Source organism: Poeciliopsis prolifica, unplaced genomic scaffold (genome assembly GCF_027474105.1).
Source record: "Poeciliopsis prolifica strain line A6 unplaced genomic scaffold, Auburn_PproV2 SCAFFOLD001, whole genome shotgun sequence".
Classification (NCBI taxonomy): Eukaryota; Metazoa; Chordata; class Actinopteri; order Cyprinodontiformes; family Poeciliidae; genus Poeciliopsis; species Poeciliopsis prolifica.
In genome coordinates this window covers 22253113-22278557 of record NW_026562376.1, presented here as the reverse complement: position 1 = coordinate 22278557, position 25445 = coordinate 22253113, and the positions used below count along the sequence as shown (strand labels likewise).

General features: G+C 40.8%; 49 non-coding genes across 49 annotated transcripts; all 49 read left to right on the top strand.

The window, feature by feature from the left end:
* Window positions 1–2877: 2877 nt before the first annotated feature.
* On the top strand, window positions 2878–2960 carry trnal-caa (transfer RNA leucine (anticodon CAA)). The gene has a single exon. It is a non-coding gene; the product is annotated as a tRNA-Leu (tRNA).
* Window positions 2961–3207: 247 nt separating this feature from the next.
* trnal-aag (transfer RNA leucine (anticodon AAG)) lies at window positions 3208–3290 on the top strand. Its single transcript has one exon. It is a non-coding gene; the product is annotated as a tRNA-Leu (tRNA).
* A 658-nt stretch (window positions 3291–3948) lies between these two features.
* On the top strand, window positions 3949–4031 carry trnal-cag (transfer RNA leucine (anticodon CAG)). The gene has a single exon. It is a non-coding gene; the product is annotated as a tRNA-Leu (tRNA).
* Window positions 4032–4282: 251 nt separating this feature from the next.
* On the top strand, window positions 4283–4365 carry trnal-aag (transfer RNA leucine (anticodon AAG)). The gene has a single exon. It is a non-coding gene; the product is annotated as a tRNA-Leu (tRNA).
* Window positions 4366–4615: 250 nt separating this feature from the next.
* On the top strand, window positions 4616–4698 carry trnal-cag (transfer RNA leucine (anticodon CAG)). Its single transcript has one exon. It is a non-coding gene; the product is annotated as a tRNA-Leu (tRNA).
* Window positions 4699–4990: 292 nt separating this feature from the next.
* Window positions 4991–5071, top strand: trnal-aag (transfer RNA leucine (anticodon AAG)). Its single transcript has one exon. It is a non-coding gene; the product is annotated as a tRNA-Leu (tRNA).
* Window positions 5072–5320: 249 nt separating this feature from the next.
* Window positions 5321–5403, top strand: trnal-aag (transfer RNA leucine (anticodon AAG)). Its single transcript has one exon. It is a non-coding gene; the product is annotated as a tRNA-Leu (tRNA).
* A 290-nt stretch (window positions 5404–5693) lies between these two features.
* On the top strand, window positions 5694–5776 carry trnal-aag (transfer RNA leucine (anticodon AAG)). The gene has a single exon. It is a non-coding gene; the product is annotated as a tRNA-Leu (tRNA).
* A 281-nt stretch (window positions 5777–6057) lies between these two features.
* trnal-cag (transfer RNA leucine (anticodon CAG)) lies at window positions 6058–6140 on the top strand. Its single transcript has one exon. It is a non-coding gene; the product is annotated as a tRNA-Leu (tRNA).
* Window positions 6141–6428: 288 nt separating this feature from the next.
* trnal-cag (transfer RNA leucine (anticodon CAG)) lies at window positions 6429–6511 on the top strand. The gene has a single exon. It is a non-coding gene; the product is annotated as a tRNA-Leu (tRNA).
* A 251-nt stretch (window positions 6512–6762) lies between these two features.
* trnal-aag (transfer RNA leucine (anticodon AAG)) lies at window positions 6763–6845 on the top strand. The gene has a single exon. It is a non-coding gene; the product is annotated as a tRNA-Leu (tRNA).
* Window positions 6846–7453: 608 nt separating this feature from the next.
* trnal-cag (transfer RNA leucine (anticodon CAG)) lies at window positions 7454–7536 on the top strand. Its single transcript has one exon. It is a non-coding gene; the product is annotated as a tRNA-Leu (tRNA).
* Window positions 7537–7787: 251 nt separating this feature from the next.
* On the top strand, window positions 7788–7870 carry trnal-aag (transfer RNA leucine (anticodon AAG)). Its single transcript has one exon. It is a non-coding gene; the product is annotated as a tRNA-Leu (tRNA).
* Window positions 7871–8161: 291 nt separating this feature from the next.
* On the top strand, window positions 8162–8244 carry trnal-aag (transfer RNA leucine (anticodon AAG)). The gene has a single exon. It is a non-coding gene; the product is annotated as a tRNA-Leu (tRNA).
* Window positions 8245–8518: 274 nt separating this feature from the next.
* trnal-cag (transfer RNA leucine (anticodon CAG)) lies at window positions 8519–8601 on the top strand. The gene has a single exon. It is a non-coding gene; the product is annotated as a tRNA-Leu (tRNA).
* Window positions 8602–8893: 292 nt separating this feature from the next.
* trnal-cag (transfer RNA leucine (anticodon CAG)) lies at window positions 8894–8976 on the top strand. Its single transcript has one exon. It is a non-coding gene; the product is annotated as a tRNA-Leu (tRNA).
* Window positions 8977–9220: 244 nt separating this feature from the next.
* Window positions 9221–9303, top strand: trnal-aag (transfer RNA leucine (anticodon AAG)). Its single transcript has one exon. It is a non-coding gene; the product is annotated as a tRNA-Leu (tRNA).
* A 289-nt stretch (window positions 9304–9592) lies between these two features.
* trnal-cag (transfer RNA leucine (anticodon CAG)) lies at window positions 9593–9675 on the top strand. The gene has a single exon. It is a non-coding gene; the product is annotated as a tRNA-Leu (tRNA).
* Window positions 9676–9925: 250 nt separating this feature from the next.
* On the top strand, window positions 9926–10008 carry trnal-aag (transfer RNA leucine (anticodon AAG)). Its single transcript has one exon. It is a non-coding gene; the product is annotated as a tRNA-Leu (tRNA).
* A 250-nt stretch (window positions 10009–10258) lies between these two features.
* trnal-aag (transfer RNA leucine (anticodon AAG)) lies at window positions 10259–10341 on the top strand. Its single transcript has one exon. It is a non-coding gene; the product is annotated as a tRNA-Leu (tRNA).
* A 289-nt stretch (window positions 10342–10630) lies between these two features.
* Window positions 10631–10713, top strand: trnal-cag (transfer RNA leucine (anticodon CAG)). The gene has a single exon. It is a non-coding gene; the product is annotated as a tRNA-Leu (tRNA).
* Window positions 10714–10965: 252 nt separating this feature from the next.
* On the top strand, window positions 10966–11048 carry trnal-aag (transfer RNA leucine (anticodon AAG)). Its single transcript has one exon. It is a non-coding gene; the product is annotated as a tRNA-Leu (tRNA).
* Window positions 11049–11336: 288 nt separating this feature from the next.
* Window positions 11337–11419, top strand: trnal-aag (transfer RNA leucine (anticodon AAG)). Its single transcript has one exon. It is a non-coding gene; the product is annotated as a tRNA-Leu (tRNA).
* A 275-nt stretch (window positions 11420–11694) lies between these two features.
* Window positions 11695–11777, top strand: trnal-cag (transfer RNA leucine (anticodon CAG)). Its single transcript has one exon. It is a non-coding gene; the product is annotated as a tRNA-Leu (tRNA).
* Window positions 11778–12067: 290 nt separating this feature from the next.
* Window positions 12068–12150, top strand: trnal-cag (transfer RNA leucine (anticodon CAG)). Its single transcript has one exon. It is a non-coding gene; the product is annotated as a tRNA-Leu (tRNA).
* A 250-nt stretch (window positions 12151–12400) lies between these two features.
* On the top strand, window positions 12401–12483 carry trnal-cag (transfer RNA leucine (anticodon CAG)). Its single transcript has one exon. It is a non-coding gene; the product is annotated as a tRNA-Leu (tRNA).
* A 251-nt stretch (window positions 12484–12734) lies between these two features.
* trnal-aag (transfer RNA leucine (anticodon AAG)) lies at window positions 12735–12817 on the top strand. The gene has a single exon. It is a non-coding gene; the product is annotated as a tRNA-Leu (tRNA).
* Window positions 12818–13068: 251 nt separating this feature from the next.
* Window positions 13069–13151, top strand: trnal-aag (transfer RNA leucine (anticodon AAG)). The gene has a single exon. It is a non-coding gene; the product is annotated as a tRNA-Leu (tRNA).
* A 292-nt stretch (window positions 13152–13443) lies between these two features.
* Window positions 13444–13526, top strand: trnal-aag (transfer RNA leucine (anticodon AAG)). Its single transcript has one exon. It is a non-coding gene; the product is annotated as a tRNA-Leu (tRNA).
* Window positions 13527–13807: 281 nt separating this feature from the next.
* Window positions 13808–13890, top strand: trnal-cag (transfer RNA leucine (anticodon CAG)). Its single transcript has one exon. It is a non-coding gene; the product is annotated as a tRNA-Leu (tRNA).
* A 252-nt stretch (window positions 13891–14142) lies between these two features.
* trnal-aag (transfer RNA leucine (anticodon AAG)) lies at window positions 14143–14225 on the top strand. The gene has a single exon. It is a non-coding gene; the product is annotated as a tRNA-Leu (tRNA).
* A 250-nt stretch (window positions 14226–14475) lies between these two features.
* On the top strand, window positions 14476–14558 carry trnal-cag (transfer RNA leucine (anticodon CAG)). Its single transcript has one exon. It is a non-coding gene; the product is annotated as a tRNA-Leu (tRNA).
* Window positions 14559–14848: 290 nt separating this feature from the next.
* Window positions 14849–14931, top strand: trnal-cag (transfer RNA leucine (anticodon CAG)). The gene has a single exon. It is a non-coding gene; the product is annotated as a tRNA-Leu (tRNA).
* Window positions 14932–15181: 250 nt separating this feature from the next.
* trnal-aag (transfer RNA leucine (anticodon AAG)) lies at window positions 15182–15264 on the top strand. Its single transcript has one exon. It is a non-coding gene; the product is annotated as a tRNA-Leu (tRNA).
* Window positions 15265–15546: 282 nt separating this feature from the next.
* Window positions 15547–15629, top strand: trnal-cag (transfer RNA leucine (anticodon CAG)). The gene has a single exon. It is a non-coding gene; the product is annotated as a tRNA-Leu (tRNA).
* A 289-nt stretch (window positions 15630–15918) lies between these two features.
* trnal-cag (transfer RNA leucine (anticodon CAG)) lies at window positions 15919–16001 on the top strand. Its single transcript has one exon. It is a non-coding gene; the product is annotated as a tRNA-Leu (tRNA).
* Window positions 16002–16252: 251 nt separating this feature from the next.
* Window positions 16253–16334, top strand: trnal-aag (transfer RNA leucine (anticodon AAG)). Its single transcript has one exon. It is a non-coding gene; the product is annotated as a tRNA-Leu (tRNA).
* Window positions 16335–16957: 623 nt separating this feature from the next.
* On the top strand, window positions 16958–17040 carry trnal-aag (transfer RNA leucine (anticodon AAG)). The gene has a single exon. It is a non-coding gene; the product is annotated as a tRNA-Leu (tRNA).
* Window positions 17041–17663: 623 nt separating this feature from the next.
* On the top strand, window positions 17664–17746 carry trnal-cag (transfer RNA leucine (anticodon CAG)). The gene has a single exon. It is a non-coding gene; the product is annotated as a tRNA-Leu (tRNA).
* Window positions 17747–18020: 274 nt separating this feature from the next.
* On the top strand, window positions 18021–18103 carry trnal-cag (transfer RNA leucine (anticodon CAG)). Its single transcript has one exon. It is a non-coding gene; the product is annotated as a tRNA-Leu (tRNA).
* Window positions 18104–18347: 244 nt separating this feature from the next.
* Window positions 18348–18430, top strand: trnal-aag (transfer RNA leucine (anticodon AAG)). The gene has a single exon. It is a non-coding gene; the product is annotated as a tRNA-Leu (tRNA).
* Window positions 18431–18681: 251 nt separating this feature from the next.
* Window positions 18682–18764, top strand: trnal-cag (transfer RNA leucine (anticodon CAG)). Its single transcript has one exon. It is a non-coding gene; the product is annotated as a tRNA-Leu (tRNA).
* Window positions 18765–19032: 268 nt separating this feature from the next.
* On the top strand, window positions 19033–19115 carry trnal-cag (transfer RNA leucine (anticodon CAG)). Its single transcript has one exon. It is a non-coding gene; the product is annotated as a tRNA-Leu (tRNA).
* Window positions 19116–19728: 613 nt separating this feature from the next.
* trnal-cag (transfer RNA leucine (anticodon CAG)) lies at window positions 19729–19811 on the top strand. The gene has a single exon. It is a non-coding gene; the product is annotated as a tRNA-Leu (tRNA).
* Window positions 19812–20831: 1020 nt separating this feature from the next.
* trnal-cag (transfer RNA leucine (anticodon CAG)) lies at window positions 20832–20914 on the top strand. The gene has a single exon. It is a non-coding gene; the product is annotated as a tRNA-Leu (tRNA).
* A 249-nt stretch (window positions 20915–21163) lies between these two features.
* Window positions 21164–21246, top strand: trnal-cag (transfer RNA leucine (anticodon CAG)). Its single transcript has one exon. It is a non-coding gene; the product is annotated as a tRNA-Leu (tRNA).
* Window positions 21247–21537: 291 nt separating this feature from the next.
* Window positions 21538–21620, top strand: trnal-cag (transfer RNA leucine (anticodon CAG)). The gene has a single exon. It is a non-coding gene; the product is annotated as a tRNA-Leu (tRNA).
* A 249-nt stretch (window positions 21621–21869) lies between these two features.
* trnal-aag (transfer RNA leucine (anticodon AAG)) lies at window positions 21870–21952 on the top strand. Its single transcript has one exon. It is a non-coding gene; the product is annotated as a tRNA-Leu (tRNA).
* A 1907-nt stretch (window positions 21953–23859) lies between these two features.
* Window positions 23860–23942, top strand: trnal-cag (transfer RNA leucine (anticodon CAG)). The gene has a single exon. It is a non-coding gene; the product is annotated as a tRNA-Leu (tRNA).
* Window positions 23943–25445: the final 1503 nt, after the last annotated feature.

Sequence of the window (25445 nt, the reverse complement as noted above, 5' to 3'; positions counted from 1 at the left end):
CCAAACCGTGGTGTGTTCAAGTTTATTCCCTTGCAGAGAGCAGAAAAGTAGACGAATGGGAAAAGGCGAAAGCTTTCTAAAAGTCAAAAGGCGAAGGCGGGTCTCTGGGTGAGACCTGCCTTCTGAGGCAGCACACAAAACTGGGTTAGGAAGAACATGAGGAGATTTTCACAGCATCTCAGAGGAAAACTAAACATTACAGGGCTTTTTTGTTACAGAGTAAAACTCTGCAACAAAGGTTTCATGAACTCAAACTGTTTTAAACCGTCTGTGATGCATTAAGAAAAGTGGAGCTGGGTTTCATGTCATTTCATGGCACAATCAAGTAACCACGTTAACTCCAGCTGTTATAAAAATGCTACTTTTATCAACTATGAAAGAAATTTGACTTTGTAATTTGATGCCTCGAAACTGGGCTTCTGTTTCTTTAAAACTTCTGCTCTTTCTGAAACTCCGCCTTCAGGAAGTCATCGCAACACCTCTAAAAATCTGTCGCCACTGGATTTTAGTGCAGCTTGAGCTGCTACTTTTCTGGTCCTTGTACTCAACATGTTTTCTTGTTTGATATGTCTGTTTTATTTTTAGTTGTGTTAGTCTTTGTTACGATGGTGGGTGTAATTCGTGACGCACTTTGGTCAAATGTTTTGACTCGTCCAGGGCGAAGCCACCGTTCCCCATTGATCGCCGCAACAAAGACACCGACCTTGTGCGACTGCAAAGAGAACCGGGTTTGGATATATTACAGTATGAAATAACATCTTAACATGGTCTCACTTTGGACCAAGTGGCTGGAAAGAGGGAAGTCTGTTCCACCTTGCTTAAGCTCCCGACCCCAAGACTCAACTCTGGATAAGCGGAAGAAAATGGATGACGAACAGATGGCCTTAACACACTGCTTCTGCTTTGATTTTCAGTTTCAAAATTGAAACTGTGGCCCCACTTCTGAGGCGTGAAGTAATGGCTGCGAACGTCTGACAGAGAAGGGAAGTCTTGACAGGGCAGGTCTGATCAGAAAAAAAAAGGCAGTGGTGGAGAACAAGTTGAGCCAATTCGAGCTGACAGAGAGCAAGAGGGAGGTAACGCCCCGCAGAGGTCGCCAGTCGAGCCCTGGACTGATACAAAGAGTGACACCAATGGATGCTCACATTCACACCACCATTTAGTGTCACCAGTCAGCCGAACCTGCAGCTTTGGGGACAGCGGCTGGACATCTCCTGTTCTCAAGACTAAATCACATCTCCGTTGCCCAACGTCTCGTCAGTCATGTGTTTTAGTTCAGCTGCTGCGGAGTAAGCCACCCTTTGACAGAAGTTCAGGAATCGTTAAAGGGATTGCAGCAGCACCTGTCCGGTTTCTTAAGAGAGGATGTGTGTGTTGGACTACATCAAGGCTAACACTTGCTTCTTTTGTAAGTATTGCCTTACGTCCTGTCAGACCATCTGCCATCACTGCATCAGAACCCTCAAGCCACAAACCCGGCCAACCGTCACGAGACAGCTGACATCAAGCTGCACCCACTTCACCTGGCGACTCAGAGGTTTGCCTAATACAGAAAGCTGAGTCCTACTGGTCATTAAGATGGCAGAAACACAGACTAAGCTATGGAGCCCCTATTGGTGACGTGGAAAAAGAAAAAAAATAATAAATAATAAAAAATAATAAATTGTGACCAGAACTAATGGGGACAACTTGTTCAGTTTTTGGGAACGACATAATCTGACAAGTCGTAGCGATTAAGTCGTGGTCATGAATTAAACAAGTCACTCCCACGAGACATTAAGTTCTGGCCATGAGTTTTTTGGGGTTTTTCCTTACCATGTACTAAGCCTGTGAAATAACACCACACCGCAAAGCGCCGACAGCCCAAAAATCCTGGGAAGAAGACAGAGTTTGTGAGCCAACCCTGGAATCCCATTGCTCGATTCTTATGGAAGAAACCATCAGCACCCTTCAGGATGGACTGCAACTATAAAAACAAATTCTTAAGCTATTTACATAAAATAAAAAAGGGCAACTACCAACCTGTGAAGACGAGCTCAGCAGAGAATTAAAGCAGATGTTCGTGTACTCGCTGTGTCTTCAGGTTGAGCAGCAAACCTTCAAACCGCTGAAGCGTCGCCGCAGTTGTTGGGAGTCTGCACGTGAGCTCAATTCGACTTCTGACAGATCTGAGAATTCGGTAGAAGCTCTGGGTCTTTGAGCTATTTCCAACCATCTCTCCCTCTTTCTTTTTCCTCCTTTGTACCCGTTTAAAGCATGTTCAGAAAGCTGCCGAGCACACTCTTTGTTTTCAGTTTAGGTTGAAACGTTTGTTCGTACTTCACAAAGATGTCTTTGGCTTAACCTTGCAGACTAGATGATGAATAGGAAACGTACTAGTTTATGTCAGCTAAACTGATTAGGACTATTTGGATTATAGATGCAGCGATACAATATTGATATCTGTATCAGTTGCTGCATTGAAAGGTTTTTTAGATGAGGTAATGTGACAATGTGCCTGATCCATTGTATTTGTATGCTTTATGCACTGAGTGACATTAGGCTTTGTTATTTATTTTATGTTATATTTAGAATTTTTTATTGACTTCCTGAAGTTTCAGAAAGAGCAGGGTTTCTTAAAGAGACAGAGGCCCAATTTCAAAGCATTAAATTACAAAGTCAAATTTCTTTTAAACCATACTTGATATATGTAGCATCTTTATGACATGTTAGGTTAACATTTTTAATTGATTGTGCCATCTAAGCATATCACAACAAGTCAGGATGGCAGAGCGGTCTAAGCGGTCATTATTTGGCAGAGTTCTGATTGAAGAGTCAATTTTTTTTGGGCCATGGAGCATAACGCACGCGAAGGCATCTCAAATGTTTTTGCAGCAAGTCAGGATGGCCGAGCGGTCTAAGGTGCTGCGTTCAAGTTGCAGTCTCCCCTGGAGGCGTGGGTTCGAATCTCACTTCTGACAGAGTTGTGAATATTTAAGTCAACTAAGAAAGTGAGTTACTTGTCAAAAATCCTTTCCTTAAGAAAGGATACAATTTACATCAAAGAAAAAGATCAATGAAAAAAAACCTTGAAACTCAGGTGAAACCTGCTCAATTTAGCTTTTTCCAATCTGCCATTATTTGGCAGAGTTCTGATTGAAGAGTCGGGTTTTTTTTTGGTCCTTGGAGCATGACGCACGCAAATGCATCTCAAATGTTTTGCTACAAGTCAGGATGGCCGAGCGGTCTAAGGCGCTGCGTTAAGATCGCAGTCTCCCATGGAGGCGTGGGTTCGAATCCCACTTCTGACAGAGTTGTGAATATTTAAGTCAACTAAGAAACTGAGTTACTTGTCAAAAATCCTTTTAATAAGAAAGTATTGTGACTTACACCAAAGCGATAAGAGCAATGATAAAAAAAACATGAAACTGAGGTGAAAACCTGCTCATTTTTGCTTTTTTCAATTTGCCATTATTTGACATAGTTCTGATTGAAGAGTCAATATTTCTTTTGCCCTTGGAGCATAAAGCACGTAAAGATGTTTTGTTTTTTTCCCTTAGGGTATAACACACGTGAAAGCATCTAGAAGACTTTCGCAACAAGTCAGGATGGCCGAGCGTCTAGGCGCTCAGGTCGCAGTCTCCCCTGGAGGCGTGGGTTCAAATCCCACTTCTGACAGAGTTGTGAATATTTAAGTCAACTAAGAAAGTAAGTTACTTGTCAAAAATCCTTTCATTAAGAAAGTATTGTGAATTACACCAAAGCGACAAGAGCAATGATAAAAAAAACATGAAACTGAGGTGAAAACCTGCTCATTTTTGCTTTTTTCAATTTGCCATTATTTGACATAGTTCTGATTGAAGAGTCAATATTTCTTTTGCCCTTGGAGCATAAAGCACGTAAAGATGTTTTGTTTTTTTCCCTTAGGGTCTAACACACGTGAAAGCATCTAGAACACTTTCGCAACAAGTCAGGATGGCCGAGCGGTCTAAGGCGCTGCGTTCAGGTCGCAGTCTCCCCTGGAGGCGTGGGTTCGAATCCCACTTCTGACAGAGTTGTGAATATTTAAGTCAACTAAGAAAGTGAGTTACTTGTCAAAAATCCTTTCATTAAGAAAGTATTGTGACTTACACCAAAGCGATAAGAGCAATGATAAAAAACCTTGAAACTGAGGTGGAAACCTGCTCAATTTAGCTTTTTCCAATCTGCCATTATTTGGCAGAGTTCTGATTGAAGAGTCAGGTTTTTTTTTGGTCCTTGGAGCATGACGCACGCAAATGCATCTCAAATGATTTTGCTACAAGTCAGGATGGCCGAGCGGTCTAAGGCGCTGCGTTAAGGTCGCAGTCTCCCCTGGAGGCGTGGGTTCGAATCCCACTTCTGACAGAGTTGTGAATATTTAAGTCAACTAAGAAACTGAGTTACTTGTCAAAATCCTTTTATTAAGAAAGTATTGTGAATTACACCAAAGCGACAAGAGCAATGATAAAAAACCATGAAACTCAGGTGGAAACCTGCTCAATTTAGCTTTTTCCAATCTGCCATTATTTGGCAGAGTTCTGATTGAAGAGTCAGGTTTTTTTTTGGTCCTTGGAGCATGACGCACGCAAATGCATCTCAAATGACTTTGCTACAAGTCAGGATGGCCGAGCGGTCTAAGGCGCTGCGTTCAGGTCGCAGTCTCCCCTGGAGGCGTGGGTTCGAATCCCACTTCTGACAGAGTTGTGAATATTTAAGTCAACTAAGAAAGTGAGTTACTTGTCAAAAATCCTTTTATTAAGAAAGTATTGTGAATTACACCAAAGCGACAAGAGCAATGATAAAAAAAAACATGAAACTGAGGTGAAAACCTGCTCATTTTTGCTTTTTTCAATTTGCCATTATTTGACATAGTTCTGATTGAAGAGTCAATATTTCTTTTGCCCTTGGAGCATAAAGCACGTAAAGATGTTTTGTTTTTTTCCCTTAGGGTATAACACACGTGAAAGCATCTAGAAGACTTTCGCAACAAGTCAGGATGGCCGCGGTCTAAGGCGCTGCGTTAAGGTCGCAGTCTCCCATGGAGGCGTGGGTTCGAATCCCACTTCTGACAGAGTTGTGAATATTTAAGTCAACTAAGAAAGTGAGTTACTTGTCAAAAATCCTTTCATTAAGAAAGTGTTGTGACTTACACCAAAGCGATAAGAGCAATGATAAAAAACCATGAAACTGAGGTGGAAACCTGCTCAATTTAGCTTTTTCCAATCTGCCATTATTTGGCAGAGTTCTGATTGAAGAGTCATTTTTTTTTGGTCCTTGGAGCATGACGCACGCAAATGCATCTCAAATGCTTTTGCTACAAGTCAGGATGGCCGAGCGGTCTAAGGCGCTGCGTTAAGGTCGCAGTCTCCCCTGGAGGCGTGGGTTCGAATCCCACTTCTGACAGAGTTGTGAATATTTAAGTCAACTAAGAAACTGAGTTACTTGTCAAAAATCCTTTTATTAAGAAAGTATTGTGAATTACACCAAAGCGACAAGAGCAATGATTAAAAAAAACATGAAACTGAGGTGAAAACCTGCTCATTTTTGCTTTTTTCAATTTGCCATTATTTGACATAGTTCTGATTGAAGAGTCAATATTTCTTTTGCCCTTGGAGCATAAAGCACGTAAATGTTTTGTTTTTTTCCCTTAGGGTCTAACACATGTGAAAGCATCTAGAACACTTCCGCAACAAGTCAGGATGGCCGAGCGGTCTAAGGCGCTGCGTTAAGGTCGCAGTCTCCCCTGGAGGCGTGGGTTCCAATCCTACTTCTGACAGAGTTGTGAATATTTAAGAAACTGAGTTACTTGTCAAAAATCCTTTTATTAAGAAAGTATTGTGACTTACACCAAAGCGATAAGAGCAATGATAAAAAACAATGAAACTGAGGTGAAAACCTGCTCAATTTTGCTTTTTTCAATTTGCCATTATTTGACATAGTTCTGATTGAAGAGTCAATATTTCTTTTGCCCTTGGAGCATAAAGCACGTGAAGATGTTTTGTTTTTTTTGCTTAGGGTCTAACACACGTGAAAGCATCTAGAACACTTTCGCAACAAGTCAGGATGTCCGAGCGGTCTAAGGCGCTGCGTTCAGGTCGCAGTCTCCCCTGGAGGCATGGGTTCGAATCCCACTTCTGACAGAGTTGTGAATATTTAAGTCAACTAAGAAAGTCAGTTACTTGTCAAAAATCCTTTCATTAAGAAAGTATTGTGATTACACCAAAGCGATAAGAGCAATGATAAAAAACCATGAAACTGAGGTGAAACCTGCTCAATTTTGCTTTTTCCAATTTGCCATTATTTGGCATAGTTCTGATTGAAGAGTCAATATTTTTTTTGCCCTTGGAGCATAAAGCACGTGAAGATGTTTTGTTTTTTTCGCTTAGGGTCTAACACACGTGAAAGCATCTAGAACACTTTCGCAACAAGTCAGGATGGCCGAGCGGTCTAAGGCGCTGCGTTCAGGTCGCAGTCTCCTCTGGAGGCGTGGGTTCGAATCCCACTTCTGACAGAGTTGTGATTATTTAAGTCAACTAAGAAAGAGAGTTACTTGTCAAAAATCCTTTCATTAAGAAAGGAATACAATTTACATCAAGAGAAAAAGATCAATGAAAAAAAAACCTTGAAACTCAGGTGGAAACCTGCTCAATTTAGCTTTTTCCAATCTGCCATTATTTGGCAGAGTTCTGATTGAAGAGTCAGTTTTTTTTTGGGCCTTGGAGCATGTCGCACGCAAATGCATCTCAAGTGTTTTTGCTACAAGTCAGGATGGCCGAGCGGTCTAAGGCGCTGCGTTAAGCTCGCAGTCTCCCATGGAGGCGTGGCTTCGAATCCCACTTCTGACAGAGTTGTGAATATTTAAGAAACTGAGTTACTTGTCAAAAATCCTTTTAAGAAAGTATTGTGACTTACACCAAAGCGATAAAAGCAATGATAAAAAACAATGAAACTGCGGTGAAAACCTGCTCAATTTTGCTTTTTTCAATTTGCCATTATTTGACATAGTTCTGATTGAAGAGTCAATATTTTTTTTGCCCTTGGAGCATAAAGCACGTAAAGATGTTTTGTTTTTTCGCTTAGGGTCTAACACACGTGAAAGCATCTAGAACACTTTCGCAACAAGTCAGGATGGCCGAGCGGTCTAAGGCGCTACGTTCAGGTCGCAGTCTCCCTGGAGTCGTGGGTTCGAATAACACTTCTGACAGAGTTGTCAATATTTAAGTCAACTAAGAAAGTCAGTTACTTGTCAAAAATCCTTCATTAAGAAAGTATTGTGACTTACACCAAAGCGATAAGAGCAATGATAAAAAACCATGAAATTGAGGTGGAAACCAGCTCAATTTAGCTTTTTCAAATCTGCCATTATTTGGCAGAGTTCTGATTGAAGAGTCAGGTTTTTTTTGGTCCTTGGAACATGACGCACGCAAATGCATCTCAAATGATTTTGCTACAAGTCAGGATGGCCGAGCGGTCTAAGGCGCTGCGTTCAGGTCGCAGTCTCCCCTGGAGGCGTGGGTTCGAATACCACTTCTGACAGAGTTGTGAATATTTAAGTCAACTAAGAAAGTGAGTTACTTGTCAAAAATCCTTTCATTAAGAAAGTATTGTGACTTACACCAAAGCGATAAGAGCAATGATAAAAAACCATGAAACTGAGGTGGAAACCAGCTCAATTTAGCTTTTCCAATCTGCCATTATTTGGCAGAGTTCTGATTGAAGAGTCAGGTTTTTTTTTTGGTCCTTGGAACATGACGCACGCAAATGCATCTCAAATGATTTTGCTACAAGTCAGGATGGCCGAGCGGTCTAAGGCGCTGCGTTAAGGTCGCAGTCTCCCCTGGAGGCGTGGGTTCGAATCCCACTTCTGACAGAGTTGTGAATATTTAAGTCAACTAAGAAACTGAGTTACTTTTCAAAAATCCTTTTATTAAGAAAGTATTGTGAATTACACCAAAGCGACAAGAGCAATGATTAAAAAAACATGAAACTGAGGTGAAAACCTGCTCATTTTTGCTTTTTTCAATTTGCCATTATTTGACATAGTTCTGATTGAAGAGTCAATATTTCTTTTGCCCTTGGAGCATAAAGCACGTAAAGATGTTTTGTTTTTTTCCCTTAGGGTCTAACACATGTGAAAGCATCTAGAACACTTCCGCAACAAGTCAGGATGGCCGAGCGGTCTAAGGCGCTGCGTTAAGGTCGCAGTCTCCCCTGGAGGCGTGGGTTCGAATCCCACTTCTGACAGAGTTGTGAATATTTAAGAAACTGAGTTACTTGTCAAAAATCCTTTTATTAAGAAAGTATTGTGACTTACACCAAAGCGATAAGAGCAATGATAAAAAACCATGAAACTTGAGGTGAAACCTGCTCAATTTTGCTTTTTCAATTTGCCATTATTGACATAGTTCTGATTGAAGAGTCATATTTTTTTTGCCCTTGGAGCATAAAGCACGTAAGATGTTTGTTTTTTTTTAGGGTCTAAACACACGTGAAAGCATCTAGAACACTTTCGCAACAAGTCAGGATGGCCGAGCGGTCTAAGGCGCTACGTTCAGGTCGCAGTCTCCCCTGGAGTCGTGGGTTCGAATCCCACTTCTGACAGAGTTTCAATATTTAAGTCAACTAAGAAAGTCAGTTACTTGTCAAAAATCCCTTCATTAGAAAGTATTTGTGAATTACACCAAAGCGATAAGAGCAATGATAAAAAACCATGAAACTGAGGTGAATACCTGCTCAATTTTTGCTTTTTCCAAATTGCCATTATTTGGCGTAGTTCTGATTGAAGAGTCAATATTTTTTTGCCCTTGGAGCATAAAGCATGTGAAGATGTATTGTTTTTTTTTCGCTTAGGGTCTAACACACGTGAAAAGCATCTAGAAAACTTTCGCAACAAGTCAGGATGGCCGAGCGGTCTAAGGCGCTGCGTTCAGGTCGCAGTCTCCTCTTGAGGCGTGGGTTCGAATCCCACTTCTGACAGAGTTGTGATTATTTAAGTCAACTAAGAAAGTGAGTTACTTGTCAAAAATCCTTTCATTAAGAAAGGAATACAATTTACATCAAAAAGATCAATGAAAAAAACCTTGAAACTCAGGTCGAAACCTGCTCAATTTAGATTTTTCCAATCTGCCATTATTTGGCAGAGTTCTGATTGAAGAGTCAGTTTTTTTTTGGGCCTTGGAGCATGACGCACGCAAATGCATCTCAAATGTTTTTGCTACAAGTCAGGATGGCCGAGCGGTCTAAGGCGCTGCGTTAAGGTCGCAGTCTCCCCTGGAGGCGTGGGTTCCAATCCCACTTCTGACAGAGTTGTGAATATTTAAGTCAACTAAGAAAGTGAGTTACTTGTCAAAAATCCTTTTATTAAGAAAGTATTGTGAATTACACCAAAGCGACAAGAGCAATGATAAAAAAAACATGAAACTGAGGTGAAAACCTGCTCATTTTTGCTTTTTCAATTTGCCATTATTTGACATAGTTCTGATTGAAGAGTCAATATTTCTTTTGCCCTTGGAGCATAAAGCACGTAAAGATGTTTGTTTTTTTCCCTTAGGGTATAACACACGTGAAAGCATCTAGAACACTTTCGCAACAAGTCAGGATGGCCGAGCGGTCTAAGGCGCTGCGTTCAGGTCGCAGTCTCCCCTGGAGGCGTGGGTTCGAATCCCACTTCTGACAGAGTTGTGAATATTTAAGTCAACTAAGAAAGTGAGTTACTTGTCAAAAATCCTTTCATTAAGAAAGTATTGTGACTTACACCAAAGCGATAAGAGCAATGATAAAAAACCATGAAACTGAGGTGAAAACCTGCTCAATTTAGCTTTTTCCAATCTGCCATTATTTGGCAGAGTTCTGATTGAAGAGTCAGTTTTTTATTGGGCCTTGGAGCATGACGCACGCAAATGCATCTCAAATGTTTTTGCTACAAGTCAGGATGGCCGAGCGATCTAAGGCGCTGCGTTAAGGTCGCAGTCTCCCCTGGAGGCGTGGGTTCGAATCCCACTTCTGACAGAGTTGTGAATATTTAAGTCAACTAAGAAACTGAGTTACTTGTCAAAATCCTTTTATTAAGAAAGTATTGTGAATTACACCAAAGCGACAAGAGCAATGATAAAAAACCATGAAACTCAGGTGGAAACCTGCTCAATTTAGCTTTTTCCAATCTGCCATTATTTGGCAGAGTTCTGATTGAAGAGTCAGGGTTTTTTTTGGTCCTTGGAGCATGACGCACGCAAATGCATCTCAAATGATTTTGCTACAAGTCAGGATGGCCGAGAGGTCTAAGGCGCTGCGTTAAGGTCGCAGTCTCCCCTGGAGGCGTGGGTTCGAATCCCACTTCTGACAGAGTTGTGAATATTTAAGTCAACTAAGAAAGTGAGTTACTTGTCAAAAATCCTTTTATTAAGAAAGTATTGTGAATTACACCAAAGCGACAAGAGCAATGAAAAAAAACATGAAACTGAGGTGAAAACCTGCTCATTTTTGCTTTTTTCAATTTGCCATTATTTGACATAGTTCTGATTGAAGAGTCAATATTTCTTTTGCCCTTGGAGCATAAAGCACGTAAAGATGTTTTGTTTTTTTCCCTTAGTGTCTAACACACGTGAAAGCATCTAGAACACTTTCGCAACAAGTCAGGATGGCCGAGCGGTCTAAGGCGCTGCGTTCAGGTCGCAGTCTCCCCTGGAGGCGTGGGTTCGAATCCCACTTCTGACAGAGTTGTGAATATTTAAGTCAACTAAGAAAGTGAGTTACTTGTCAAAAATCCTTTCATTAAGAAAGTATTGTGACTTACACCAAAGCGATAAGAGCAATGATAAAAAACAATGAAACTGAGGTGAAAACCTGCTCAATTTAGCTTTTTCCAATCTGCCATTATTTGGCAGAGTTCTGATTGAAGAGTCAGGTTTTTTTTTTGGTCCTTGGAGCATGACGCACGCAAATGCATCTCAAATGATTTTGCTACAAGTCAGGATGGCCGAGCGGTCTAAGGCGCTGCGTTAAGGTCGCAGTCTCCCCTGGAGGCGTGGGTTCAAATCCCACTTCTGACAGAGTTGTGAATATTTAAGTCAACTAAGAAACTGAGTTACTTGTCAAAAATCCTTTTATTAAGAAAGTATTGTGAATTACACCAAAGCGACAAGAGCAATGATTAAAAAAAACATGAAACTGAGGTGAAAACCTCATTTTTGCTTTTTTCAATTTGCCATTATTTGACATAGTTCTGATTGAAGAGTCATATTTCTTTTGCCCTTGGAGCATAAAGCACGTAAAGATGTTTTGTTTTTTTCCCTTAGGGTCTAACACATGTGAAAGCATCTAGAAGACTTCCGCAACAAGTCAGGATGGCCGAGCGGTCTAAGGCGCTGCGTTAAGGTCGCAGTCTCCCCTGTAGGCGTGGGTTCGAATCCCACTTCTGACAGAGTTGTGAATATTTAAGAAACTGAGTTACTTGTCAAAAATCCTTTTATTAAGAAAGTATTGTGACTTACACCAAAGCGATAAGAGCAATGATAAAAAACCATGAAACTGAGGTGAAAACCTGCTCAATTTTGCTTTTTTCAATTTGCCATTACATAGTTCTGATGAAGAGTCAATATTTTTTTTGCCCTTGGAGCATAAAGCACGTGAAGATGTTTTGTTTTTTTCGCTTAGGGTCTAACACACGTGAAAGCATCTAGAACACTTTCGCAACAAGTCAGGATGGCCGAGCGGTCTAAGGCGCTGCGTTCAGGTCGCAGTCTCCCCTGGAGTCGTGGGTTCGAATCACACTTCTGACAGAGTTGTCAATATTTAAGTCAACTAAGAAAGTCAGTTACTTGTCAAAAATCCCTTCATTAAGAAAGTATTGTGACTTACACCAAAGCGATAAGAGCAATGATAAAAAACCATGAAACTGAGGTGAAAACCTGCTCAATTTTGCTTTTTCCAATTTGCCATTATTTGGCATAGTTCTGATTGAAGAGTCAATATTTTTTTTGCCCTTGGAGCATAAAGCACGTGAAGATGTTTTGTTTTTTTCGCTTAGGGTCTAACACACGTGAAAGCATCTAGAACACTTTCGCAACAAGTCAGGATGGCCGAGCGGTCTAAGGCGCTGCGTTCAGGTCGCAGTCTCCCCTGGAGGCGTGGGTTCGAATCCCACTTCTGACAGAGTTGTGATTATTTAAGTCAACTAAGAAAGTGAGTACTTGTCAAAAATCCTTTCATTAAGAAAGGAATACAATTTACATCAAGAGAAAAAGATCAATGAAAAAAAACCTTGAAACTCAGGTGGAAACCTGCTCAATTTAGCTTTTTCCAATCTGCCATTATTTGGCAGAGTTCTGATTGAAGAGTCAGTTTTTTTTTTGGGCCTTGGAGCATGACGCACGCAAATGCATCTCAAATGTTTTTGCTACAAGTCAGGATGGCCGAGCGGTCTAAGGCGCTGCGTTCAGGTCGCAGTCTCCCCTGGAGGCGTGGGTTCAAATCACACTTCTGACAGAGTTGTGAATATTTAAGTCAACTAAGAAAGTGAGTTGCTTGTCAAAAATCCTTTCATTAAGAAAGGATTGTGACTTACACCAAAGCGATAAGAGCAATGATAAAAAACCATGAAACTGAGGTGAAAACCTGCTCAATTTTGCTTTTTCCAATCTGCCATTATTTGGCAGAGTTCTGATTGAAGAGTCAGTTTTTTTTTTGGGCCTTGGAGCATGACGCACGCAAATGCATCTCAAATGATTTTGCTACAAGTCAGGATGGCCGAGCGGTCTAAGGCGCTGCGTTAAGGTCGCAGTCTCCCCTGGAGACGTGGGTTCGAATCCCACTTCTGACAGAGTTGTGAATATTTAAGTCAACTAAGAAACTGAGTTACTTGTCAAAAATCCTTTTATTAAGAAAGTATTGTGAATTACACCAAAGCGACAAGAGCAATGATAAAACACCATGAAACTCAGGTGGAAACCTGCTCAATTTAGCTTTTTCCAATCTGCCATTATTTGGCAGAGTTCTGATTGAAGAGTCAGGGTTTTTTTTGGTCCTTGGAGCATGACGCACGCAAATGCATCTCAAATGATTTTGCTACAAGTCAGGATGGCCGAGAGGTCTAAGGCGCTGCGTTAAGGTCGCAGTCTCCCCTGGAGGCGTGGGTTCGAATCCCACTTCTGACAGAGTTGTGAATATTTAAGTCAACTAAGAAAGTGAGTTACTTGTCAAAAATCCTTTTATTAAGAAAGTATTGTGAATTACACCAAAGCGACAAGAGCAATGATAAAAAAAAACATGAAACTGAGGTGAAAACCTGCTCATTTTTGCTTTTTTCAATTTGCCATTATTTGACATAGTTCTGATTGAAGAGTCAATATTTCTTTTGCCCTTGGAGCATAAAGCACGTAAAGATGTTTTGTTTTTTTCCCTTAGGGTCTAACACATGTGAAAGCATCTAGAACACTTCCGCAACAAGTCAGGATGGCCGAGCGGTCTAAGGCGCTGCGTTAAGGTCGCAGTCTCCCCTGTAGGCGTGGGTTCGAATCCCACTTCTGACAGAGTTGTGAATATTTAAGAAACTGAGTTACTTGTCAAAAATCCTTTTATTAAGAAAGTATTGTGACTTACACCAAAGCGATAAGAGCAATGATAAAAAACCATGAAACTGAGGTGAAAACCTGCTCAATTTTGCTTTTTTCAATTTGCCATTATTTGACATAGTTCTGATTGAAGAGTCAATAATTCTTTTGCCCTTGGAGCATAAAGCACGTGAAGATGTTTTGTTTTTTTTGCTTAGGATCTAACACACGTGAAAGCATCTAGAACACTTTCGCAACAAGTCAGGATGGCCGAGCGGTCTAAGGCGATGCGTTCAGGTCGCAGTCTCCCCTGGAGTCGTGGGTTCGAATCACACTTCTGACAGAGTTGTCAATATTTAAGTCAACTAAGAAAGTCAGTTACTTGTCAAAAATCCTTTCATTAAGAAAGTATTGTGAATTACACCAAAGCGATAAGAGCAATGATAAAAAACCATGAAACTGAGGTGGAAACCTGCTCAATTTAGCTTTTTCCAATCTGCCATTATTTGGCAGAGTTCTGATTGAAGAGTCAGGTTTTTTTTTTGGTCCTTGGAGCATGACGCACGCAAATGCATCTCAAATGATTTTGCTACAAGTCAGGATGGCCGAGCGGTCTAAGGCGCTGCGTTAAGGTCGCAGTCTCCCCTGGAGGCGTGGGTTCGAATCCCACTTCTGACAGAGTTGTGAATATTTAAGTCAACTAAGAAACTGAGTTACTTGTCAAAAATCCTTTTATTAAGAAAGTATTGTGAATTACACCAAAGCGACAAGAGCAATGATAAAAAACCATGAAACTCAGGTGGAAACCTGCTCAATTTAGCTTTTTCCAATCTGCCATTATTTGGCAGAGTTCTGATTGAAGAGTCAGTTTTTTTTTGGCCCTTGGAGCATGACGCACGCAAATGCATCTCAAATGACTTTGCTACAAGTCAGGATGGCCGAGCGGTCTAAGGCGCTGTGTTCAGGTCGCAGTCTCCCCTGGAGGCGTGGGTTCGAATCCCACTTCTGACAGAGTTGTGAATATTTAAGTCAACTAAGAAAGTGAGTTACTTGTCAAAAATCCTTTTATTAAGAAAGTATTGTGACTTACACCAAAGCGATAAGAGCAATGATAAAAAACCATGAAACTGAGGTGAAAGCCTGCTCAATTTTGCTTTTTCCAATTTGCCATTATTTGACATAGTTCTGATTGAAGAGTCAATATTTCTTTTGCCCTTGGAGCATAAAGCACGTAAAGATGTTTTGTTTTTTTCCCTTAGGGTCTAACACACGTGAAAGCATCTAGAACACTTTCGCAACAAGTCAGGATGGCCGAGCGGTCTAAGGCGCTGCGTTCAGGTCGCAGTCTCCCCTGGAGGCGTGGGTTCGAATCCCACTTCTGACAGAGTTGTGAATATGTAAGTCAACCAAGAAAGTGAGTTACTTGTCAAAAATCCTTTCCTTAGAAAGGAATACAATTTACATCAAGAGAAAAAGATCAATGAAAAAAAACCTTGAAACTCAGGTGGAAACCTGCTCAATTTAGCTTTTTCCAATCTGCCATTATTTGGCAGAGTTCTGATTGAAGAGTCAGTTTTTTTTTTGGGCCTTGGAGCATGACGCACGCAAATGCATCTCAAATGTTTTTGCTACAAGTCAGGATGGCCGAGCGGTCTAAGGCGCTGCGTTAAGGTCGCAGTCTCCCCTGGAGGCGTGGGTTCGAATCCCACTTCTGACAGAGTTGTGAATATTTAAGAAACTGAGTTACTTGTCAAAAATCCTTTTATTAAGAAAGTATTGTGAATTACACCAAAGCGACAAGAGCAATGAAAAAAAAAACATGAAACTGATGTGAAAACCTGCTCAATTTTGCTTTTTTCAATTTGCCATTATTAGACATAGTTCTGATTGAAGAGTCAATATTTTTTTTGCCCTTGGAGCATAAAGCACGTGAAGATGTTTTGTTTTTTTCGCTTAGGGTCTAACACACGTGAAAGCATCTAGAACACTTTCGCAACAAGTCAGGATGGCCGAGCGGTCTAAGGCGCTGCGTTCAGGTCGCAGTCTCCTCTGGAGGCGTGGGTTCGAATCACACTTCTGACAGAGTTGTCAATATTTAAGTCAACTAAGAAAGTGAGTTACTTGTCAAAAATCCTTTCATTAAGAAAGTATTGTGACTTACACCAAAGCGATAAGAGCAATGATAAAAAACCATGAAACTGAGGTGAAAACCTGCTCAATTTTGCTTTTTCCAATTTGCCATTATTTGGCATAGTTCTGATTGAAGAGTCAATATTTTTTTGCCCTTGGAGCATAAAGCACGTGAAGATGTTTTGTTTTTTTCGCTTAGGGTCTAACACACGTGAAAGCATCTAGAACACTTTCGCAACAAGTCAGGATGGCTGAGCGGTCAAAGGCGCTGCGTTCAGGTCGCAGTCTCCCCTGGAGGCGTGGGTTCGAATCCCACTTCTGACAGAGTTGTGATTATTTAAGTCAACTAAGAAAGTGAGTTACTTGTCAAAAATCCTTTCATTAAGAAAGGAATACAATTTACATCAAGAGAAAAAGATCAATGAAAAAAAACCTTGAAACTCAGGTGGAAACCTGCTCAATTTAGCTTTTTCCAATCTGCCATTATTTGGCAGAGTTCTGATTGAAGAGTCAGTTTTTTTTTTGGGCCTTGGAGCATGACGCACGCAAATGCATCTCAAATGTTTTTGCTACAAGTCAGGATGGCCGAGCGGTCTAAGGCGCTGCGTTAAGGTCGCAGTCTCCCTGGAGGCGTGGGTTCAAATCCCACTTCTGACAGAGTTGTGAATATTTAAGTCAACTAAGAAAGTGAGTTACTTGTCAAAAATCCTTTTATTAAGAAAGTATTGTGAATTACACCAAAGCGACAAGAGCAATGATAAAAAAAAACATGAAACTGAGGTGAAAACCTGCTCATTTTTGCTTTTTTCAATTTGCCATTATTTGACATAGTTCTGATTGAAGAGTCAATATTTCTTTTGCCCTTGGAGCATAAAGCACGTAAAGATGTTTTGTTTTTTTCCCTTAGGGTATAACACACGTGAAAGCATCTAGAACACTTTCGCAACAAGTCAGGATGGCCGAGCGGTCTAAGGCGCTGCGTTTCAGGTCGCAGTCTCCCCTGGAGGCGTGGGTTCGAATCCCACTTCTGACAGAGTTGTGAATATTTAAGTCAACTAAGAAGTGAGTTACTTGTCAAAAATCCTTTCATTAAGAAAGTATTGTGACTTACACCCAAAGCGATAAGAGCAATGATAAAAAACCATGAAACTGAGGTGAAACCTGCTCAATTTAGCTTTTCCAATCTGCCATTATTTGGCAGAGTTCTGATTGAAGAGTCAGGTTTTTTTTTTGTCCTTGGAGCATGACGCACGCAAAGCATCTCAAATGATTTGCTACAAGTCAGGATGGCCGAGCGGTCTAAGGCGCTGCGTTAAGGTCGCAGTCTCCCCTGGAGACGTGGGTTCGAATCCCACTTCTGACAGAGTTGTGAATTTTAAGTCAACTAAGAAACTGAGTTACTTGTCAAAAATCCTTTTATTAAGAAAGTATTGTGAATTACACAAAGCGAAAAGAGCAATGAAAAAAAACCATGAAACTCAGGTGGAAAACCTGCTCAATTTAGCTTTTTCCAATCTGCCATTATTTGGCAGAGTTCTGATTGAAGAGTCAATATTTCTTTTGCCTTGGAGCATAAAGCACGTAAAGATGTTTTGTTTTCCCTTAGGGTTCTAAACACACGTGAAAGCATCTAGAAGACTTTCGCAACAAGTCAGGATGGCGCGAGCGGTCTAAGGCGCTACGTTCAGGTCGCGCAGTCTCTCCTGGAGGCGTGGGTTCGAATCCCACTTCTGACAGAGTTGTGAATATTTAAGTCAACTAAGAAAGTGAGTTACTTGTCAAAATCCTTTCATTAAGAAAGTATTGTGACTTACACCAAAGCGATAAGAGCAATGATAAAAACCATGAAACTGAGGTGAAACCTGCTCATTTAGCTTTTTCCAATCTGCCATTATTTGGCAGAGTTCTGATTGAAGAGTCATTTTTTTTTGTCCTTGAGCATAAAGCATGACGCACGCAAATGCATCTAGAATGATTTTGCTACAAGTCAGGATGGCCGAGCGGTCTAAGGCGCTGCGTTCAGGTCGCAGTCTCCCCTGGAGGCGTGGGTTCAAATCCCACTTCTGACAGAGTTGTGAATTTTAAGTCAACTAAGAAACTGAGTTACTTGTCAAAAATCCTTTTATTAAGAAAGTGAATACACAATTTCGACAAGAGCAATGATAAAAAAAACTTGAAACTCAGGTTGAAACCTGCTCATTTAGCTTTTTCAATTGCCATTATTTGACAGAGTTCTGATTGAAGAGTCAATATTTCTTTTGCCCTTGGAGCATAAAGCACGTAAAGATTTTTGTTTTTTTCCTTGGGCTAACCACGCAAATGCATCTAAAGACTTTGCAACAAGTCAGGATGGCCGAGCGGTCTAAGGCGCTGCGTTCAGGTCGCAGTCTCCCCTGGAGGCGTGGGTTCAAATCCCACTTCTGACAGAGTTGTGAATATTTAAGCTAACTAAGAAACTGAGTTACTTGTCAAAAATCCTTTATTAAGAAAGTATTGTGAATTACACCAAAGCGACAAGAGCAATGATAAAAAACCATGAAACTCAGGTGAAACCTGCTCAATTTAGCTTTTTCATTTGCCATTATTTGACAGAGTTCTGATTGAAGAGTCATTTTTTTTTTGCCCTTGGAGCATGACGCACGCAAATGCATCTCAATGATTTTCCTACAAGTCAGGCATGGCCGAGCGGTCTAAGGCGCTGCGTTAAGGTCGCAGTCTCCCCTGAGGCGTGGGTTCGAATCCCACTTCTGACAGAGTTGTGAATATTAAGTCACTAAGAAAGTGAGTTACTTGTCAAAATCCTTTTATTAAGAAAGTATTGTGACTTACACCAAAGCGATAAGAGCAATGATAAAAAACAATGAAACTGAGGTGAAACCTGCTCAATTTAGCTTTTTCCAATCTGCCATTATTTGGCAGAGTTCTGATTGAAGAGTCAGGTTTTTTTTGTCCTTGGAGCATGACGCACGCAAATTGCATCTCAAATGACGTGCATCTAGTACAAGTCAGGATGTCCGAGCGGTCTAAGGCGCTGCGTTCAGGTCGCAGTCTCCCCTGGAGGCATGGGTTCGAATCCCACTTCTGACAGAGTTGTGAATATTTAAGTCAACTATGAAAATGAGTTACTTGTCAAAAATCCTTTCATTAAGAAAGTATTGTGACTTACACCAAAGCGATAAGAGCAATGATAAAAAACCATGAAACTGAAGTGAAAACCTGCTCAATTTGCCATTATTTGGCATAGTTCTGATTGAAGAGTCAATATTTTTTTGCCCTTGGAGCATAAAGCACATAAGATTTTGGTTTTTCCCTTAGGGTATAACACACGTGAAAGCATCTAGAAACTTTGCAACAAGTCAGGATGGCCGAGCGGTCTAAGGCGCTGCGTTCAGGTCGCAGTCTCCCCTGGAGGCGTGGGTTCAAATCCCACTTCTGACAGAGTTGTGATATTAAGTCAACTATAAAAGTGAGTTACTTGTCAAAAATCCTTTCATTAAGAAAGTATTGTGACTTACACCAAAGCGATAAGAGCAATGATAAAAAACCATGAAACTGAAGTGAAAACCTGCTCATTTAGCTTTTTCCAATCTGCCATTATTTGGCAGAGTTCTGATTGAAGAGTCAGATGTTTTTTTTTGGTCCTTGGGCATGACGCACGCAAATGCATCTCAAATGATTTTGCTACAAGTCAGGATGGCCGAGCGTTCTAAGGCGCTGCGTTAAGGTCGCAGTCTCCCCTGGAGGCGTGGGTTCGAATCCACTTCTGACAGAGTTGTGAATATTTAAGTCAAACTAAGAAAGTGAGTTACTTGTCAAAAATCTTTATTAAGAAAGTATTGTGACTACACCAAGCGATAAGAGCAATGAAAAAAACCATGAAACTGAGGTGAAACCTGCTCAATTTTTGCTTTTTTCCAATTTGCCATTATTTGACATAGTTCTGATTGAAGAGTCAATATTTCTTTTGCCCTTGGAGCATAATAGCACGTAAGATGTTTGTTTTTTTCCCTTAGGGCTAACACACGTGAAAGCATCAAACTTTCCGCAACAAGTCAGGATGGCCGAGCGTCTAAGGCGCTGCCGTTCAGGTCGCAGTCTCCCCTGGAGGCGTGGGTTCGAATCCCACTTCTGACAGAGTTGTGAATATTTAAGTCAACTAATAAAGTGAGATACTTGTCTAAACTCCTTTGTTAAGAAAGGGTTGTGACTTACACCAAAGCGATAAGAGCAATGATAAAAAAAACCATGAAACTGAGGTGAAAACCTGCTGAATTTTACTTTTACCAATCTGCCATTATTTGGCATAGTTCTGATTGAAGAGTCAATATTTTTTTTGCCCTTGGAGCATAAAGCACGTAAAGATGTTTTGTTTTTTTCCCTTAGGGTCTAACACACGTGAAAGCATCTAGAACACTTTCGCAACATGTCAGGATGGCCGAGCGGTCTAAGGCGCTGCGTTCAGGTCGCAGTCTCTATGGAGGCGTGGTTCGAAACCCACTTCTGACCAGAGTTGTGAATATTTAAGTCAACTAAGAAGTCAGTTACTTGTCAAAAATCCTTTCATTAAGAAAGTATTGTGACTTACACCAAAGCGATAAGAGCAATGATAAAAAACCATGAAACTCAGGTGGAAAACCTGCTCATTTAGCTTTTTCCAATCTGCCATTATTTGCGAGTTCTGATTGAAGAGTCAGGTTTTTTTTTGCCTTGGAGCATGAGCACGCAAATTTCTGTTTTGCTACAAGTTAGGGTCTTGACGAAGGGCATACCATTTCAAATGATTTGGTGTCAGGAGGCGAGCGGTCTAAGGCGTGCGTTAAGGTCGCAGTCTCCCCTGGAGGTGTGGGTTCAAATCCCACTTCTGACAGAGTTGTGAATATTTAAGTCAACTAAGAAAGTGAGTTACTTGTCAAAAATCCTTTTATTAAAGTATTGTGACTTACACCAAAGCGATAAGAGCAATGATAAAAAACCATGAAACTGAGGTGAAAACCTGCTCAATTTTGCTTTTTTCAATTTGCCATTATTTGACATAGTTCTGATTGAAGAGTCAATAATTCTTTTGCCCTTGGAGCATAAAGCACGTAAAGATGTTTTGTTTTTTTCCCTTAGGGTCTAACACACGTGAAAGCATCTAGAACACTTTTGCATCAAGTCAGGATGGCCGAGCGGTCTAAGGCGCTGCGTTCAGGTCGCAGTCTCCCCTGGAGGCGTGGGTTCGAATCCCACTTCTGACAGAGTTGTGAATATTTAAGTCAACTAAGAAAGTGAGTTACTTGTCAAAAATCCTTTCATTAAGAAAGGAATACAATTTACATCAAGAGAAAAAGATCAATGAAAAAAACCTTGAAACTCAGGTCGAAACCTGCTCAATTTAGATTTTTCCAATCTGCCATTATTTGGCAGAGTTCTGATTGAAGAGTCAGTTTTTTTTTGGGCCTTGGAGCATGACGCACGCAAATGCATCTCAAATGTTTTTGCAACAAGTCAGGATGGCTGAGCGGTCTAAGGCGCTGCGTTCAGGTCGCAGTCTCCCCTGGAGGCATGGGTTCGAATCCCACTTCTGACAGAGTTGTGAATATTTAAGTCAACTAAGAAACTGAGTTACTTGTCAAAAATCCTTTTATTAAGAAAGTATTGTGACTTACACCGAAGCGATAAGAGCAATGATAAAAAACCATAAAACTGAGGTGAACCCCTGCTCAATTTTGCTTTTTCCAATTTGCCATTATTTGACATAGTTCTGATTGAAGAGTCAATATTTTTTTTGCCCTTGGAGCATAAAGCACGTGAAGATGTTTTGTTTTTTTTCGCTTAGGGTCTAACACACGTGAAAGCATCTAGAACACTTTCGCAACAAGTCAGGATGGCCGAGCAGTCTAAGGCGCTGCGTTCAGGTCGCAGTCTCCCCTGGAGGCGTGGGTTCGAATTCCACTTCTGACAAAGTTGTGAAAATTTAAGTCAAATAGGAAAGTGAGTTTCTTGTTAGAAATCCTTTAATGAAGAAAGGAATACAATTTACATCAAGAGAATAAGATCAATGAAAAAAGCCTTGAAAGTCAGTTGGAAATCTGCTCAAATTAGCTTTTTCCAACCTGCCATTATTTGGCAGAGTTCTGATTGAAGAGTCAATTTTTTTTTGGGCCATGGAGCATGACGCACGCAAATGCATCTCAAATGTTTTTGATACAAGTCAGGATGGCCGAGCGGTCTAAGGCGCTGCGTTAAGGTCGCAGTCTCCTCTGGAGGCGTGGGTTCGAATTCCACTTCTGACAGAGTTGTGAATATTTAAGTCAACTAAGAAAGTGAGTTACTTGTCAAAAATCCTTTCATTAAGAAATGATTGTGACTTACACCAAAGCCATAAGAGCAATGATCAATCAATCAAATTTTATTTGTATAGCACATTTCAGCTACAAGGCATTTCAAAGTGCTTTACATCATAAACACAAAACACAAAGGCATGCAACATAGAATAAAATACCAAGTTTTTTTTTTTTTTTCCCCCTCTTTTTTCCCTTTCTTCCCCCTTCCCTTTGACACGGAATTTAAGCGCCTGTTACCGCCGGACTCCGCCGTCCGTTTAACCACGGGTATTCGCCGGGCCCCGTTGCCCACAACAGGAAAAAAAAAAAATAAAAAATATAAATTACATACATATCCACAAAATCAAATCCATACATATTACATTTCAAATGCAACTCTAAACAGGTGCGTTTTTACTTGAGATTTGAAGGAAGTCAGGGTTTCCGCTGTTTTACAGTTTTCTGGAAGTTTGTTCCAAATTTTTGGTCCATAGATGCTGAAAGCTGTTTCTCCTCTTTTGGTTCTGGTTCTGGGGATGCAGAGCAGACCAGAACCAGAAGACCTGAGAGGTCTGGAAGGTTGATACAACAACAGCAGATCTTTGATGTATTGTGGTGCTAAACTGTTCAGTTTGTAAACTAACAACAGTATTTTAAAATCTATTCTTTGAGCTACAGGGAGCCAGTGGAGGGACTTTAAAACTGGTGTTATGTGCTCTATTTTCCTGGTTCTAGTGAGAATGCGAGCATCAGCATTCTGGATCAGTTGCAGCTGTTTGATTGATTTGTTGGACAGGCCTGTGAAGATGCTGTTGCAATAATCAATGCGACTAAAGACAAACGCATGAATGAGTTTCTCTAGATCTGGCTGAGACATTAGTCCTCTAATCCTGGAGATGTTCTTCAGGTGATAGAAGGCCAATTTTGTTACTGTCTTTATGTGGCTCTGGAGGTTCAAGTCCGAGTCCATCACTACTCCAGGTTTCGGGCCTGATGGCTAGGTTTTAGTTGCAATAACTGAAGTTGTGCATTGACTCGAGATTCTTCCTATTTAGGTCAGAAAATAATTACTTCAGTTTTGTTTCTGTTCAGCTGCAGAAAGTTTTGGCACATCCACACATTTATCTTTTCTAATTATCTGTTCAGTGATTGGATGGGTTCAGAGTCACCTGGTGACATCATAACGTAGAAATGTGCATCATCCGCATAGTTGTGGTAGCTAATATTATTCCTGTTATGACCTGAGCTAGTGGGAGAATATAAATATTAAATAAGAGGGGTCCTAGGATTGAACCCTTGGGGTACCCCACATGTGACCTTTGACCTCTTTGATGAGAAGTTTCCAATTGAAACAAAGAAATCCCTGTTCTTTATGTAGGATTCAAACCAGTCGAGCACCGAACCAGAGAGTCCAACCCAACTTTCAAGTCGATTCAGTAATATGTCATGGTCGACAGTGTCAAAAGCTGCACTGAGATCCAACAGAACCAGCACCGTGGTTCTCCCACAGTCCGTATTTATATGGATATCATTGAATACTTTTACGAGGGCAGTCTCCGTGCTGTGGTGAGCACGAAAACCAGACTGGAAAGTGTCAAAGCAGTTGGTCATCATGAGGAAACTATTTAATTGTTTACACACAGTTTTTTCAATAACTTTGCTGATGAATGGGAGGTTTGAGATCAGCCTGTAATGATATGAAACTGAGGTGAAAACCTGCTCAATTTTGCTTTTTCCAATCTGCCATTATTTGGCATAGTTCTGATTGAAGAGTCAATTTTTTTTTTTGCCCTTGGAGCATAAAGCATTTGAAGATGGGATTTTTTCCCCTTTCGGGTGTAACACACACAAAAGCATCTCAAACTTTTTTGCAACAAGTCAGGATGGCTGAGCGGTCTAAGGCGCTGCGTTCAGGTCGCAGTCTCCCCTGGAGGCGTGGGTTCGAGTCCCACTTCTGACAGAGTTGTGAATATGTAAGTCAACTAGGAAAGTGAGTTTCTTGTCAGAAATCCTTCAATGAAGAAAGGATTACAATTTATATCAATAGAATAAGATCAATAAAAAAAACCTTTAACCTCAGGTGGAAACCTGCTCAATTTAGCTGAAACAAAAACTGGTCTTAAAATATGTCAATTCACCTTTTCAATCACATGAAGGCCTGGCGGTTTCAAATTCAAACGACTGTTTATCCCGTTCCAGCAGACACTTATCAGCGATCCCCACAGTGGTTTTCAACATAAATCCACACGAGTTGTGACACAATAGCTGGCAGACGAGCATACAAGTGTTCGCTTTGAAAGAGAAATGTTTGATACATGACTGAAATGGAAATGTGGACGAGCGCTGAAGATGAACCGGTGCCGGGCGGCATTTCACACTGCAAACACAGTGGAGGGAAATGCATACACAGAGTCAGCATTTCGAATTACACGCAGGGCAAATAAATCTGGGTAAAGAAGATGAAAAGGCTCTGGCAGAAGCCCTGGTTGGGTAAACCGTGTGAGCAACAAAATGGTTCTGGAGCCAAGTTCACCACGTCCCTGTCATCGCCGTTTCTTTACTTAGAGAAAATTGGAGCAACGCTCTTATTTATGAGAAAAAGGTGACAGTTCAGTCGCCCTCATGAAAGGATGCGTTACCTTGTAGAAGCATTCATATACTCTTCAAATGTTTTCATGTTTTTAGACAGAGTTCAGTTTGTTACAGACGCATTTTATTTGTATAAAACGTTTCTGCGTCAAAGCAGCAGAAAGTGCTTTACATCATAAACCAGGTCATCAATTATGAAACAACCTAGAAACACATTTTGTCAAGTGCCATCGTCAAAGTCCTCAACCAAATACAAATCAAATATTTTGACGTGTTTTGTCGTTCAGTCGGTATTTTGACTATTTTGTGGTTTTCCGGAAGTTATTTTTAATTGCCGGGTTTTGTACGATGTTCTTGAGTGTCCAGGAAGAAAGGATGTGCTGTGGCAGCACAGGGGTTAAGCACAACCCACACATAAAGGCCTTAGTCCTTGACGAGCTGTCACAGGTTTGATTCCCGGCCATAGGTCTTTGCCTTCTCTCATTATTCACTTTCTTTTCAATTAAAGTGGGTAGTTACTTATTTTTTTAAGTGGGCTTAAAAAAAAAAAAAAACAGGCCACCAGAGCCAATAAAACCTTTAAAATAAAACAAGGGAGGCTCTTTGAAATAAAATGAATTTTTATTAAAATGGTTGTTCACTTCCCCCAGGTGAAGCCTTGGTTGTGTTAGTGGTTAGTGTTAGTCACCATCCTTTTTATCCCGTGCTTCCTGGTTTGTTGCTTAATAGCCTGTTTCTGTTGTGGATTCTCATCTCCCTTCACAGCTCTGTCTGGGATTTCTCCCATTGAAGTGGATTCCTCAGGTAGAATTTCATCCATGCCAATCAGCAAACGATGACGTTGATTTTCTGCGCCGGTTTAGAATTGTACTCT